We start from the raw sequence: 14800 nt of genomic DNA, 5'->3' as shown, positions 1-14800 counted from the left end.
CTCAAACTCCTGGGCTCAAACGATCCTCCTGAGTAGCTGAGATTACAGGCGCGTACCACCTGTGCCCGGCTAATTTTTTCCATTTTTAGTAGAGATGGGGGTCTCGCTCTTGCTCAGGCTGGTCTCGAACTCCTGAGCTCAAGCAATCCTCCCAACTTGGCTTCCCAGAGTGCTAGGATTATAGGCGTGAGCCACCGTGCCTAGCCTACATAAATTTTTTGGAAGTTACTGAATAAATTCCTTTTGTTTCCTTTCACTTCCCAAAATCTAAACCAATTCTCTGATGCTCACATATGTTGGAGCACTGACTGGCAAAAATGGATAAAATTCCAAACGATACCTTGTAGATACTGACAGTGGTCTTGAGGCTGTTTCTTTTTATGTCTTAATGAGAGAGTGAATTTTACTTGTGCACTTGTCCTTTTAGCCATGAGGGCCTGCAGACATTCGTTAAATCATCCTACCTGGTAAGTCTTCACTTGGCACCAAACGTTATTAGAAAAAAATACATAAAGGTATAAAACTTAGAAAATAAATCCCATTGATCTCAATGAAGAGCCAGTGCATTCAGAATTAATTGGTCATGACCTGACCTCACTGGCTGTTCCCAGAATAATGTCCTAGCACCTCTCAGGGCACATCACCTGGAATTCTCCACAGGTCTTGATCAAAGGCGGCCTTGAGCTGCTTCTATTTAGAGTTTCCCTTCCTTGCTGGGTTATAAACAATGTATAGGTAGCAGCTGTGTCACTTTAGTCTTATTTCATTCCAAGTACTAATATCACAGGGTCTGGCATACGCATAGCACTTAAGAATGATTTGACTCAAAATTCCACTTTTTGGAATTTTTGCAAAAGAAACAGCTATAGTAGTATACACACGTATTTCTAAGAATGTTCATAATAATTTTTTTTTTTCTAGAAAAGGTTTTTTCTAAACTGAGATAAATGTAGATTAACATGTAGTTATAAAAAGTAACAGAGTGATTCTTTGTACCCTTTGCCCGATTTACACCAATTGTGATACCGTGAAAAATTGTAGAAAAATATTACAACCAGGACAGTGATACAACCCATTGATCCTGTCCAGATTTTCCAGTGAATAATACTTAAAAATGAAAAAATTAGAAATAGAAGTACCTCACAGTAGAGGACATATAAATAAATCATGGTCTGCTACATAATGAAACAGAATACATTTACTACTACTAATATTGATTCATGTTATTGAGAAAGAATTTATGACAAAATACCAAGTAAAGAAGGTAGGTTTCAAAAAGTATATACATATACATAATTTGAATGGAGATGTTTTGCTGAAATGAACACAGGCTCTGTGGTCTTTCAGGATGTGAATCTGAGCTCTGATAGTTACTAACTTCACAGTGTCTATTTCTTCACTGGTAAAATTGGGATAAAAATACTATAAGGTATGACTGTCTTAATTTATAAAGATAATCTTTCTAAAACATGCAGTAGTATGTAACAGTTATTTTAATATGATTTAGCTCTTATTATTGATGATCAGTAACATCACACATCTCTTAATCCATTTTTATAAAAGAATCTCAAGTTTATTTTTCTTACACTAAAATACATGCTTCTCAAACCATATAAACATGACTGCTAACTAAAAACAACTTTCAGAGCCTGATGTTAAGAATGAAATTCTCTTTAATTGGCAAAAATAGCAAAAAAGATTCTAAGACACTTAAGAGGAAATGTTCCCTCTCCACCAGCAACTAGGGGAACAGAGACATGATTCTGCATAAGAAATCTAACTTAATGAATCTAACGAGCAAAGATGCCAATTTGAGAACATTAGCAAGAGTCTGAGTCATGTGTTCTATGTGAAATGGGAGATATTTGTGAACATTTTAAACTATTGCCATCTTATTCTTTTTCTTGTATCTTGGAAATGTTACTTATATAGGCCATGTGTGTTACCTGTATATATAACCTTGCTAATGTTATTTGGAAAGTACGTACTTGTAAGGCACCCAGTGATTACTATAGTGTTCATCAGTGATTACTGCCACGTCCTGTGAAACAAACATTAAAATCCTAGTATCTCTAATTCTAAAAGGCTGTCTTGATAATTTGTTGCCATGGATTAGATTCAACTGTGTTATCTCTAATCCTATAAAGTGGAAATATTTGAGAGATATTTGAAAGCAAGACAAAGATCACCAGCATGCCCTTCCCCTCCAAAAATGCACACAGGTATAATGTGCCCCATGGCTGGGTTGGATTCCTTTAATAAACAAAGATTTGAAGAGTCTTTGGCATTTTTACATGAGTAATTAGCAAGATTCAATGCTCCAGAAACAAAACACACATGCTTAGAGGCAAAGAGGAGGACTGGAAACATACATATCAAAATGTTAACAGTAATCTCTGGATGGTACAATTACGGGTAATTTAGAGATTCTTCTCTAAGACCTGGTTACGGACTGATTTTTTTTTCCCCAAGCAGGACTACATTAATCCCATTGTAAGAAATAGAACAAGAGAGCCCAAAATTAAATAATTAATGAACAAAAACGACCATAGTTATGAGGGAGGAGGTATATTGTTGCCATTCAGAAAACTCTGAACGGCTAGGTCTGTGGTAGGCAAAATCATTGCCTCTCAAATATGGCCATATGGTAATTCTGGCACCAGTGAATATGTTACCTTACATGACAAAGGGGAATTAAGTTTGCAGATGTAGGGGGGCAAGGGGAATATACGTAACCTAAACTTTTGTACCCCCACAATATGCTGAAATAAAAAAAAAAAAAGGTTGCAGATGGACTCAAAATTGCTAATCAGTTGACTTTAAGATAGGGAAGATTATCCTGAATTATCCCAATGGGCCCAATGTAATTACCAGGGTCCTTAAAATTAGAAGAAGAGGGTCAGAAGACAAGAAAGGTTTGAAGACAGAAGCTAGGTTAGAGTGACACAACACAAAAAGCACTTGTCTTTGCTGGCTTTGATGATGGAAGAAGGGGTCATGAGCCAAGGTGCGTGGGCAGCATCTAGGAACTGTGAAAGGCAAGGAAATAGGATGTTTCTGGGACTCCCCAAGCAGGAACACCTTCTAGAGCCCTACCAGCACCTTGGTTTTAGACCAGAGAGATGCACTTCAGACTTCTGACCTCTAAGACTATAAGATAATACATTTGTGTTCTGTCAAGCCAATAAATCTGTGGTGATTTGTTACAGTTTCAAATGGAAACTGACACAAGGCCTAATAGTGAAAAAAACTGAAGAAGTATCACCTTCCTACTCCGGAACATCCTTTCACTGTGTCTTAGTAATATAATCCAACCCTGTGATATTATAACGCATATATGATATATATGATATGTATATATTTATGCATTTTAAAATACATTTTATGGGCTTACAAATATATATTTTTACATATTTATGAGTTTTCAACCATGGTTCCTGATTCATAACTCCTATAGTCCTTTTATAGTCTTTTGCTATAATGTTGGGGCACTTTAGGCCTCACAAGCAGGCTCCAAGAAAAAGAATTTCTTCTGATATTCTCCTCTCCTTTTACCTGATTTTAATCTGATTGTGGGTCGTAAGAGCCTCATTCCAAAGAGAGTCCTGTCCTGGACCCTGAAGGAAGGAATGCTGCACAGAGAGGACAAAAGTAATCTGAACAGACAAGCCAGGATGGGGGTTTCCCCACTCCTTCTACTAGTATTAATATTATATTACATCCTTTCTGTCCAATCACATTTCAACACAGTTGTCCATGCTTCAGTCATGCCTATCTAATGAAGGTACCTTAGCAGGCCCCAAAAGACAGAGTTTGGGGAACTTCTGGATAGCTGAACACATGGAGGCTGACAGGAAAGTGAACAAGAACTCATCCATGTGCCAGGAAGGTGGTGCACCGCAACTCCACAGAGACAGAAGCTCCTGTGCTCAGGCCCCTTCCAGACCTTGCCCTACGTATCTCTTCATTTAGTTGTTTATTTGTGTCCTTCAGGACTATGGTCCCCAACCCCTGGGCTGCGGCCTCCTACCAGTCAGTGGCCTGTTAGGAAACAAGCCACACATCACACCCTGAGCTCCACAACCTCCACCATGACACCTCCCCCTGCGCCCCCACCCCCGCCCCTGGTCCATGGAAAAACTGCCTTCCATGAAATGGGTTCCTGGTACCAAAAGGGTTTGGGACTGCTGCTTTAGAATACCCTTTGTAATAAACCAGTAAATATAAGTGTTATCCCTGAGTTCTGTGAGCTGCTCTTACAAATTAATTGAACAAAAAGAGGGGGTTGGGAGCCCAAACTTGAATCCAGTAAGGCCTGGACTTGCTACTGGTGAGAAGGAGAGGGTGGTATTATGGGACTGAGCCCTCAGCCTATGGTTTCTGAGGATTTCTTTAGGTAGTCAATGTCAGAGTTACCGGATACTCAGCTGGTGTCCACCGCAGAAGAGATTTCTTGGCTGGTGTGTGCAGAGAAACCCCCACACATTTGGACACAGAAGTCTTCTGTATTGTTTATTGTTGTGGTGTGAGAGCAAAGGAAAAAAGCAGTTTGAGTTGGTTTCTTCATATATACACTCTGAACACAATAACATAGCTAAACTGCATCTGTAGACTTAAAATACACTGAGTGTTTGCCCCACAAAAATTCTTATATTGAAATCTTACACCCAGCCTGGGTGCAGTGGCTCATGCCTGTAACCCTAGCACTCTGCGAGGCCCAGGTGGGAGGATGGCTTGAGGTCAGGAGTTCGAGACCAGCCTCAGCAAGAGTGAGACCCTGTCTCTATTAAAACTAGAAAAAATTAGCTGGGTGTGGTGGCAAGCATCTATAATCCCAGCCACTTGGGAGGCTGATGCAGGAGGATCCCTTGAGCCCGGGAGCCTGAGGTTGCTGTGAGCTAGGTTGACACCACAGCACTCTAGCCTAGGCAACAGAGCGAGATTCTGTCTCAAAAAAAAGAAAAAAAAAAAAAAAGACCTTATACCCAATGTGATGGAATTAGGAGGTGGCACTTTTGGGAGGTGTTTAGGTCATGAGGGCAGAGAACTCCATGAATGGAATTAGTGTCTTAAAAATGATCCCAGAGAGCTCTCAGCTCCCTTTCCACCATGTGACGACAGAGCAAGCTCCTGGCAGTGGGCAACCTGGAGGAGGGTCCTCCCCAGAACCTGACCATGCTGGCACCCTGATCTTTGACCTCCATCCTTGAAAACCATGAGAAATAAATGTTTGTTTCAGTCACCCAGTGGATGGTATTTTGTTATAGCAGTGCAAAATGACTAAGAATAAATTAATGAATATGCATAGACAAGGGAAGAGTTTGGTACAGAGAATGTGCTCCATAAACATGGTCACACTTCTCCCTTCTTTCATTGGATAATCAATGAAATTGTCATGTTAGATAGGACATTTACAAAGTCTCTTCTTAAATGAGGTTTCTAGGTAACTAAAACACTTTCCACGGATGCTGTTAATAACTATTAGTAGAGCTTAATATTATGTCACATGCATTTTCATTTTTTATGACTCTCTCTAAACCTACTTCTTTGTACCTACGTGTTATTTCATAAAATGAATGTGGTACGATTACTTAAACATTTCCATCATCCTGAACGCTAAATGTGCTTCAGGTAACATAACCTTTGATTAATGCCTTGCAATTATGGAGTATCTCCTCGCTACAAATTAAAAAAACAAAAAAGCACAAAAACACACACTGCATATAAAGTAAGTGTGTATCCAATTTCCTTTGGAAAGTAATAAATGGAGTTAAAGGAAGGACCTCAGGTGAAAGATTCCTGTTCTAGACCATTTGAGGCTCTGGTACACTTTGTGAACTTGCAAATAACCATCACAACGACCTTCATGTGTATGTGGTTCCTGATGTATACACATCCAGACTTACCACATAACAACCACAGCTAGTATTTACTGAGCACTGATGCTACAGGGGACCGTTCTATAAGGGTTTTCCATTTATTAATGCATTTCACTCTCATCTGAACGCCATCTTCAGAGAGTGCAATAAGCTAGGCAAAAGCAGAGACACGCATGAAATCCTAGTAATCTACATCTTGAGTCTGGGTTAAGTCCTATAGACACAAATCACATAACAGAAAAACTCACCTGAACCTTTATTTTAAGACGTATAGCAATTCTGCCCCTGCAGAGATGCCTATTCTGAAGAATGCTGACCTAAGGGAAAGAGGAAGATAAAAAATGATGCATTAGGGCCTTCTGGAGTGCAGGCGTATTAGAAAACATCCTCTAGGGCACTCTGGCCCTTAGGCCATATCTAAAACCAATCAGAAATAAGACGGCCCCAAGATCGGAGTTTCTGGGAGATTCCTGAAGACTAAGCTCTGAAACTGAGGTTGTGAAATGCGCAGCGGCCCCTTCTTCCCACCTCCCCCACCCCAGGGGCCTCTCTCTCTACAAAAGGAATTCTACCAGAGGCCACTTCCTCCTGTCACTCAGGTGGCCCACATGGACCGCCCTTCTGGCTGTAAAACGGTCCCCTCGTGACTATGTCTTTTGCTTTCTTACTGATCATTTTCACCACCGGATTCAGGCTCTTACGTCCCGTGGCGGCCACTTGTCGCAGGCAGGTACCGCTCAGTTACGAGGCGAAGGCAGAACACAGCAGAGACATTCGAGCTACAGGTTGTACCTCCACAGACGACCGAGCTCACGCAAAAGGCCGTCCGCCGAATTACTGTCACCCAAGCACAAACCTGCCCCTCACAGCCTCACGAAAACACACAGTGTCACGAAACACACGTCTGCCCTGTCAACCGCACATACGTGAAAAGACACATACGTTTGTCAGCCACGGAGACAATCCTGGATGTGCCGCCTCCGCAAAGCCCGCGAAAACGTACCTCCCGGAGCAGAGTCCGGGGACAGCGCCGGCGGCTTCCCGCCTCACAGATGCTCCCACGCTCCGGGCCCCACCAGCCCCAAAGCCTCTAGGACACCCCTGCGTTACAGTTACGGAGCCAGGGCCCGGCTGCGCCGGCCCCACACACTCTCTCAAGCAAATGCGTCACACAGCCACACGTCCTGTGCCCGGTGCCTCAGAGCCCATACGCACGTATATCTCACTGCACGGAGTGGCCGGGAGACAGCAGCTGCGTCACCAGTGCAGATGCTCCCCGAGCACGGTTCCCAAGGCCCCCAATGACGCTCACATGCACACGCACACCTGTGTCACAATTACGAGGACAGAGCCAGCCTCGTCAAGCCCGCACATTCCCATCAAGTGCGTCACACACGCTGGGTCCCCGTCAGCTCGACCGACAGGAACGCGCATGCGCACACATCTCAGTCGCGGGGTCCGGCCTCCACCTCCCAAGCAGCCGGAGCGCGCGCTCACGCAGACAGACAGTACGGCGGCGACACAGATGCGCGCTCGCGCACAGATCCGGCCATACGCACGCACATTTGCACCCACACACATTAGCATGTTCCTGCCTGCGCACATACATACATGTGTGTGTGCGCGCGCGCGCGCGCGCACACACACACACACACTCTCACACGCACACCATATGCGCGCGCACACACACAGATGCATATATACACACACACACACAGACACACACACACGCATGCGCGCCCCACCTTGAGGCCATAGGTTGAGGCTCTATTTCGCGCCCTCTCAGCGGGGTGGCTCCCTCACCGCCATCCCCGCCACACCCCTGGGTTCTGATTTCTTCCGGAGAAGAGGGGAAGCAAACAATTCCCTAGTCAGGCCCAACCACCGCGGGGACCTCGGGACTGGGCGCAGGGGTCGGGGAGGGCCCCGGACGGTATCCCGGGAAACCGGCGCCTACATGTCCCTGCGTGTCCCAGCATGCAACTCGGCGCCTTGCATGGGGCCGGGCCTCGCAGACCTCTGGGAAATGGAGTCCAGAACATTCTCCCAGCGGGGGTCCGAGAGCGGACCTGAGAGGGCTGTCAGGGCGGATAGCGTCACTCAGAGCACATCCTACTCTCCAGAGACAGCCCTTCCTCTGTGAAGAGGGGCTGTGTCATCCAACTCGGACCTCGTGTGGCCTCCGGATCGGGTGTTCTGGTCCAGACGTGGCGGTCCTCAGCATGACGCCCCTTCCCGGCACCTCTGGGCGGCAGCTCGGATTCTCCTCAGGCCTTGCTCACCGGTGCCTGGAGCTGCTTCCATTCAGTTTCCCTTCCTTGCTGGATTATAAACAACGAACAGGGAGCAGCTATGTCCGTTTAGTCATTCATTCTAAGTACTAATTTCACAGCGTCTGGCACATATAGGCACTTGATAGGTGTCTGATTTTGACTCAGAATTCCACTTTTTGGAACTTATATGAAGGAAATTTCTATGTAGTACATAAATGTGTGCCCAAGTATGTTCAGAGAACATCTTTTTGTGAAAGTTTTTCCTTTTTAAATTGATAGAACTGTAGATTCATATTTATTTGTAAGAAACAATACTGAGAGATACTCTGTACCTTTCACCTGGCTATCCCAGTTGGTGATTAGTATAATATCACAAGCGGGACATTAACATGGATAGAATCCACTGATGTAACCTAAATTTCTAGAGAATAATTTTTAAAAGTGAAAATTTCACGGTAGAGGACACATTATAAAAAGTTTGGTTCCTCTTTAATGACACAGATACATTTACTAATGATGATATTGAAAATTGAGAAAGAATTTATGATGAATTACTAAGAGAAAAAGGTAGGTTCAAAAGGTATGTATAATTTGGGAGGAGACTTTGTGGTGAAATTAAACACATGGGCTCTGTGGTCTCACTTTCACAATGTGAATCTGAGCTGTGATTCACTATTAGTTTAATATTGGTATTTCTTCACTGGAAAAATTAGGACAAGGTATGACTGTCTGAATTATTAAGTAAGATAATCTACATGCAGTAATATGTAAAGATTATTTCGGATAAGCTCCCCATTATCACTGAAAATCAGTAACATTACATATCCTTGAATCCATTTTTAAAAGAAACTCAAGTGTGTTATTTCCTTTTTTTTTTTTTACACTAAAGTGTTTCTTACACCATCTGTCAATAGAGTGAACACTAACTAAAAACAACTTTCAGAGCCTGATGTTAAGAATGAAATTATTTTTGTTTCTTTTTGTTTAGCCACATTAGAAAAAAAGATTCTAAGACACATAAGGAGGAAATGCTTCTTCTCACCAGAACGTAGGGGAACAGACATATGATTCTGCATCAAAAATTGAGCTCAGAGAATCTAATCTTAGACAATGCCAAATTGAGAACATTAGCAAGAACATGAATCATGTGTTATGGGAGATTTATATAAACAGTTTTATTTGCCATCTTACTCATTTTCCATACATCTTGCGTTTGTTACTTACACAGTGTATATTTGTTACTTGTACATATAATTATGGAAATGTTACTTGTACAATGTATATTTGCAAGGCACCAGGCATCAGTGATTATTGTCATGCTCTTTGAAAAAAACAATAAAATTGTAGAAAATCTAATTTTGAAAGGCTATAAAGTCATTCCTCAGTATCCGTGGGGGACTGGTTTCAGGACTCTTTTACATATAAATAGCCTCAAATGCTTAACACTCTTATGCAAAATGGTATAAATAACCTAAGCACATCCTCCTGTATATTTTATGTTTTTATATTTTCTGCAGAGTCGGAGGTCTTGCTCTTGCTGAGGCTGGTCTCAAACTCCTGGCCTCAAGCAATTCTTCCGCCTCCAGCTTCCAGAGTGCTAGGATTATAGGCATGAGCCACTACACCTGGCCTCCTGTGTACTTTCAATCATTTCTAGATTCCTTATAATTCCCAATATAATTATTAATGTTAATAATTTTTAGACTGTATTGTTTAGAACAATGAGCAGAAAAAACTGTCTATACATATTCAGTAGAGATGTAACCATCTTATTTTTTTTCCCCAAAACATTTTCAATCCGTGGTTGGCTGAATCCACAGATGCAGAACCCATGGATATGGACGGTGGACTATATTTTTTTGATAACTTATTGGCATAAGATTAGTTTTAAGTTATGTATCTCTAATCCTATATGGTGTAAATATGTGAGAGGTTTTAGAAAATTCGACATAGATCACTGGCATGCCTCTCCCTTCCCCACAATTTCCCAGGTATAAATAATATGATCCATGGCTGGGTTGGATTGCTTTTACAAACTATGATTCAGAGAGTCTGACTCATTTATATGATCAAATAGAAGGATTTAATGCTCCAGAAAAACACACAGACTTGCCTGGGGGAAAGCTGAGGATTGGAAACATATATACCAAGATATTAACAGTAATTATCTCTGGATGGTACAGTTATAGGTAATTAATTTTGAGATTCTTCTCTATGAGCTCCTTAGAGGACTGATTTTTTTTCTGCAGCTGGCCTGCGTTAATTCTGTTATAAGAAATAGAACTTTTCCAGAACAGATTTTGGAAGAACAAAAAAAAACCCAGAAATATAACTTGCTGGATGCGGTAGCTCATGTCTGTAATCCTAGCACTTTGGCAAGCTGAAGCAGGAGGATAGCTTGAGGCAAGGAGATTGAGACCACCCTGAGCAACACAATGAGACCCTGTCTCTACAAAAAATAGATAGATTAGCTGGGTGTGGTGGTGGTGTGCACCTGTAGCCCTAGTTACTCAGAAGGCTGCGGTGAGAGCATCACTTGAGCCCAGGAGTTTGAGGTTGCAGTGAGCTATGATCACACCACTGCACTTTAACCTTGGGCAACAGAGTGAGACCCTGTCCCCCAAAACAAATAAACAAACAAAAACACCCCCCAACAAACAATCAAGAACAAAACACAACTTAATGGAGTCTCAATTGAAAAACTGATTAAGAAGAAAAACAAGACCAGAATTACAGAGGAATAAGTATATTCTAAAGGAAAGTTTCATTGGATATGTCCGTGGTAGAAAGTATAACTATCTCTCAAAGAGGTCTATATCCTAATTATGGAACCTGGGAATATGTTATGCTGCATGGCAAGGGAATTGTTATAAGCTAAACCTTAAAATTAGAGGGGTTATCCTTAATTAATCCAGTGGGACTACTCTAATCACAAGGGTCATTAAAAGTAGATGAGGGGGGTCAGAAGAAGAAAGAGAAAGATGTAAAGACAGAAGCAGAGTCAGAATGAGCTAATGTGTCAAGGATTTAACTTGTCTTTGCTGGCTTTCAAGATGGAGGAAGGGGTTACAAGCCAAGAAATACTGGCAGCCAGTAATAGGCAATGAAAGAGAATGCCTCCTGGAATCTCCAAAAAGGAACACAGCCTTGAAGATCTTGGTTTTAGCAAGTGAGACCTACTTCAGACTTTTCACCTCTAGGACTTAAGATAATACATTTCTGGTGTATTTTTTCACGGCAGCAAAAGGAAATTGACACAGGCCTAATATTAAAAAAACAGTGTGAGCCCGGCGTGGTGTCTCACGTCTGTAATCCCAGCACTCTGGGAGGCCGAGGTGGGTGTATCGTTTGAGGTCAGGAGTTTGAGACCAGTCTGAGCAAGAGTGAAACCCCGTCTCTACTAAAAAAAAAAATAGAAAGAAATTAGCTGGACAACTAAAAATATATAGAAAAAATTAGCGGGGCGTGGTGGCACATGCCTATAGTTCCAGCTACTTGGGAGGCTGAGGCAGAAGAATTGCTTGAGCCCAGGAGTTTGAGGTTGCTGTGAGCTAGGCTAACCTCACGGCACTCTAGCCTGGGCAACAGAGTGAGACTCTGTCTCAAAAAAAAAAAAAAAAAAAAGGAACAGTGTGACTGAAACAAACATCATCTCCCTGAACTTGAACATCTTTTTGCTATGAATCAGATCACAGTCTGACCCTGAGCACAATAATGCAGCTACATTTCCTCTGCAGAGTGAATGAGGGAGTATGTGCAAAACAAGAATGATGGCACTGAAAAAGTACTCAATAAATGTGGCCTTACTCCTCTCCTCCTTCACTAATAATCAAGTGTCATGTTGGAGTCATTATTTACAAGGTGTCTAGTTAAAGAGAATTTAGACAATTTAAAATTTCCATGCATACTGTTGTTTATAAATATTAGCATTGTTTAATATTATGTCATATGCATTTTCCTATATTATCACTATCTCCTAAACACACAACTTCTTAGCTGCATATCTGCTTTAGTCTATTTGGGCTGCAGTAACAAAATCCTTATACTGGGTAATTTTAAAAAACAGAAATTTAGGCCGGGTGCGGTGGCTCACGCCTGTAATCCTAGCACTCTGAGAGGCCGAGGTGGGTGGATCACTCAAGGTCAGGAGTTCGAGACCAGCCTGAGCAAGAGCGAGACCCCCGTCTCTACTAAAAATAGAAAGAAATTATACGGACAACTAAAAATCTATATAGAAAAAATTAGCCGGGCATAGTGGCGCCTGCCTGTAGTCCCAGCTACTCGGGAGGCTGAGGCAGTAGGATCGCTTAAGCCCAGGAGTTTGAGGTTGCTGTGAGCTAGCCTGATGCCACGGCACTCACTCTAGCCTGGGCAACAAAGCGAGACTCTGTCTCAAAAAAAAAAAAAAACCACAGAAATTTATTGCTCATAGTTCTGGAGGCTGGAGAGTCCAAATTCAAAGCACCTGGAGATTTGGTGTCTGGTAAGGGCCCATTCCTCATATTGGCTTCTTCTGGCTGCATCCTGACACATAAAGGTGACAAACATGCTCTCTTCAGCCTCTTTTAAAAGGGTACTGCTCTCATTCTTGAAGGTGCAGCTGTCATGAACTAATGGGGCTCATCACCTTGGGGGTTAGGTTTCAACATCTGAATTTTGGGGGGACACCAACATTCAGACCATAGCAATATTACTCCATATCATCAGTGTTTCATGATTTACTTTATCATTTCCATCAAGTTGAACACTAACTGTGGTCAAGGGAATACAGACTTTGATTCTAGACTCATGGGTCTAAATCTCTTTGGGTCATATACACCCTTCTTTTTTTTTTTTTTTTTTGAGACAGAGTCTCACTGTGTTGCCCGGGCTAGAGTGAGTGCCGTGGCATCAGCCTAGCTCACAGCAACCTCAAACTCCTGGGCTTAAGCGATCCTACTGCCTCAGCCTCCCCAGTAGCTGGGACTACAGGCATGCACCACCACGTCCAGCTAATTTTTTTCTATATATATATTTTAGTTGGCCAGATAATTTCTTTCTATTTTTAGCAGAGACGGGGTCTCGCTCTTGCTGAGGTTGGTCTTGAACTCCTGACCTCAAGCAATCCACCCACCTCGGCCTCCCAGAGTGCTAGGATTACAGGCGTGAGCCACCGTGCCCGACCTACACCCTTCTTAATGCCATGAAATTATAGCCTTTCCCTTCAGAGAAGAAAAAAAAAAAAATTACAAAGATACACAGTAAGTATGTATAACATTTCCCTTGGAAAGTTATAAATGAAGTTAAAGCAAGGACTTAGGTTAAGGATTCCTGTTGTAGACTATTTGAGGGGTGCTGGTTCACTTTGTGAACTTCCAAGAACAGATCACAATTTTTTCCCAATAAAGAGAGGGTCTCACTATGTTGCCCAGACTGGCCTCAAACTCTTGGGCTCCAGTGATTCTCTGGTTTCAACCTCCTAAGTAGCTGGGATTATAGGTGCATGCAACCGCCCCTGGCCATCACAATTACCTTTTTATGTGTGTTCTTCATGATCTATAAACATCCAGACTTATCACATAACAACAACAGTTGGTATTTACTGAGTACTTACGCTCCAGAGGTTGTTCTATGGTGGTTTATGCATATTAATTCATTTTATCCTTATCACAAACCTATCTTCATAAAGCTCAAAAAGGCAGGAAAAAGCACAGGTAGGACTAACACCGTGATACTCTAGGTTAGGCTCAGCAAACTCCTGCCCTCAGGCCAAATACTGTCTGCAGGCTTGTTCTGTATGAACAAAGAGCTAAGAATGGTTTCCACATTCTAAAGGGCGGTGAAGACAAAAACGATAAACAACAAAGGAGAAAGAAGGAGCATAATTCCCCACTCCTTAACCGTGAGCTGTGCATAGTTGACTTCCAAAGCGTACAGTATGGCAAGGAAGAAAAAAAGAATAACCTATAGTGGAAAGAACTGACAAACACTACCTCAGCCAGGTGAAGATCAAGGTCAATCCCGACGGTCATCAATTATGTTGACAGTATATGCCCTTGCTATGGTAGGATGAAAGTGGTATTTTCCCTCTCTGATCATCCTCTTCCAACCCCATAACCCCAGTCTAATAATGAGAAAAACACCAGAAAAATTCTAATAGAGGACCATCCTACAAAACACTTCACCTCTCAAAACTGCCAATGTCATCAAAAGCAAGGAAAGTCTGAGAAACTGTCACAGCCAAGAGGAGTCTAAGAAGATGTTAACAATGATATGGAATGTGATGTCCTGGATAGAATCCTGGAATAGATAAAGAGTATTAGGTAAAAACTAAGAAAACCTAAATAAAGCTTGGAGTTTAGCTAATAATCACATATTAGAAAGAAATTATACGGACAACTAACAGTGAACTATGCAGTTCACTAACTGTAACAAATGTCCCATACTCATGTAAGATGTGAATAGGGAAAAATGGGTGCAGAGTATCTAAGAACTCTCTCAACTATCTTTGCAATTTTTAAAATTAATCTAAAACTGTTCTGAAAAGTACAATGAATTGAAAAGATTAGAATGATGTAAACAAGGCAATGAAACAGGAGGTCCCTTTCTTATGTCCCCATACAGAAACAATTATTTAGCAGCTGTCACAGACAACGAAGTTTTGTGGGA

General features: G+C 42.0%; 1 protein-coding gene across 10 annotated transcripts in view; it reads right to left on the bottom strand.

The window, feature by feature from the left end:
- The window catches only part of ZNF331 (zinc finger protein 331), a 43956-nt gene that overhangs the window by 7935 nt on the left and 21221 nt on the right, over positions 1-14800 (bottom strand). For 5 of the 10 annotated variants that reach the window (XM_045532691.1, XM_045532687.1, XM_045532685.1 and 2 more), the window contains exon 3: positions 6128-6196. The gene's annotated coding sequence lies outside the window, so the exon portion shown is untranslated. The other 5 variants (XM_045532692.1, XM_045532686.1, XM_045532688.1 and 2 more) reach the window with 5 other exon arrangements.

The sequence above is a fragment of the Lemur catta genome, chromosome 19 (assembly GCF_020740605.2).
Source record: "Lemur catta isolate mLemCat1 chromosome 19, mLemCat1.pri, whole genome shotgun sequence".
Classification (NCBI taxonomy): Eukaryota; Metazoa; Chordata; class Mammalia; order Primates; family Lemuridae; genus Lemur; species Lemur catta.
Note: the sequence above shows the minus strand (reverse complement) of the source record. Positions and strands in the feature narration are given on the sequence as shown.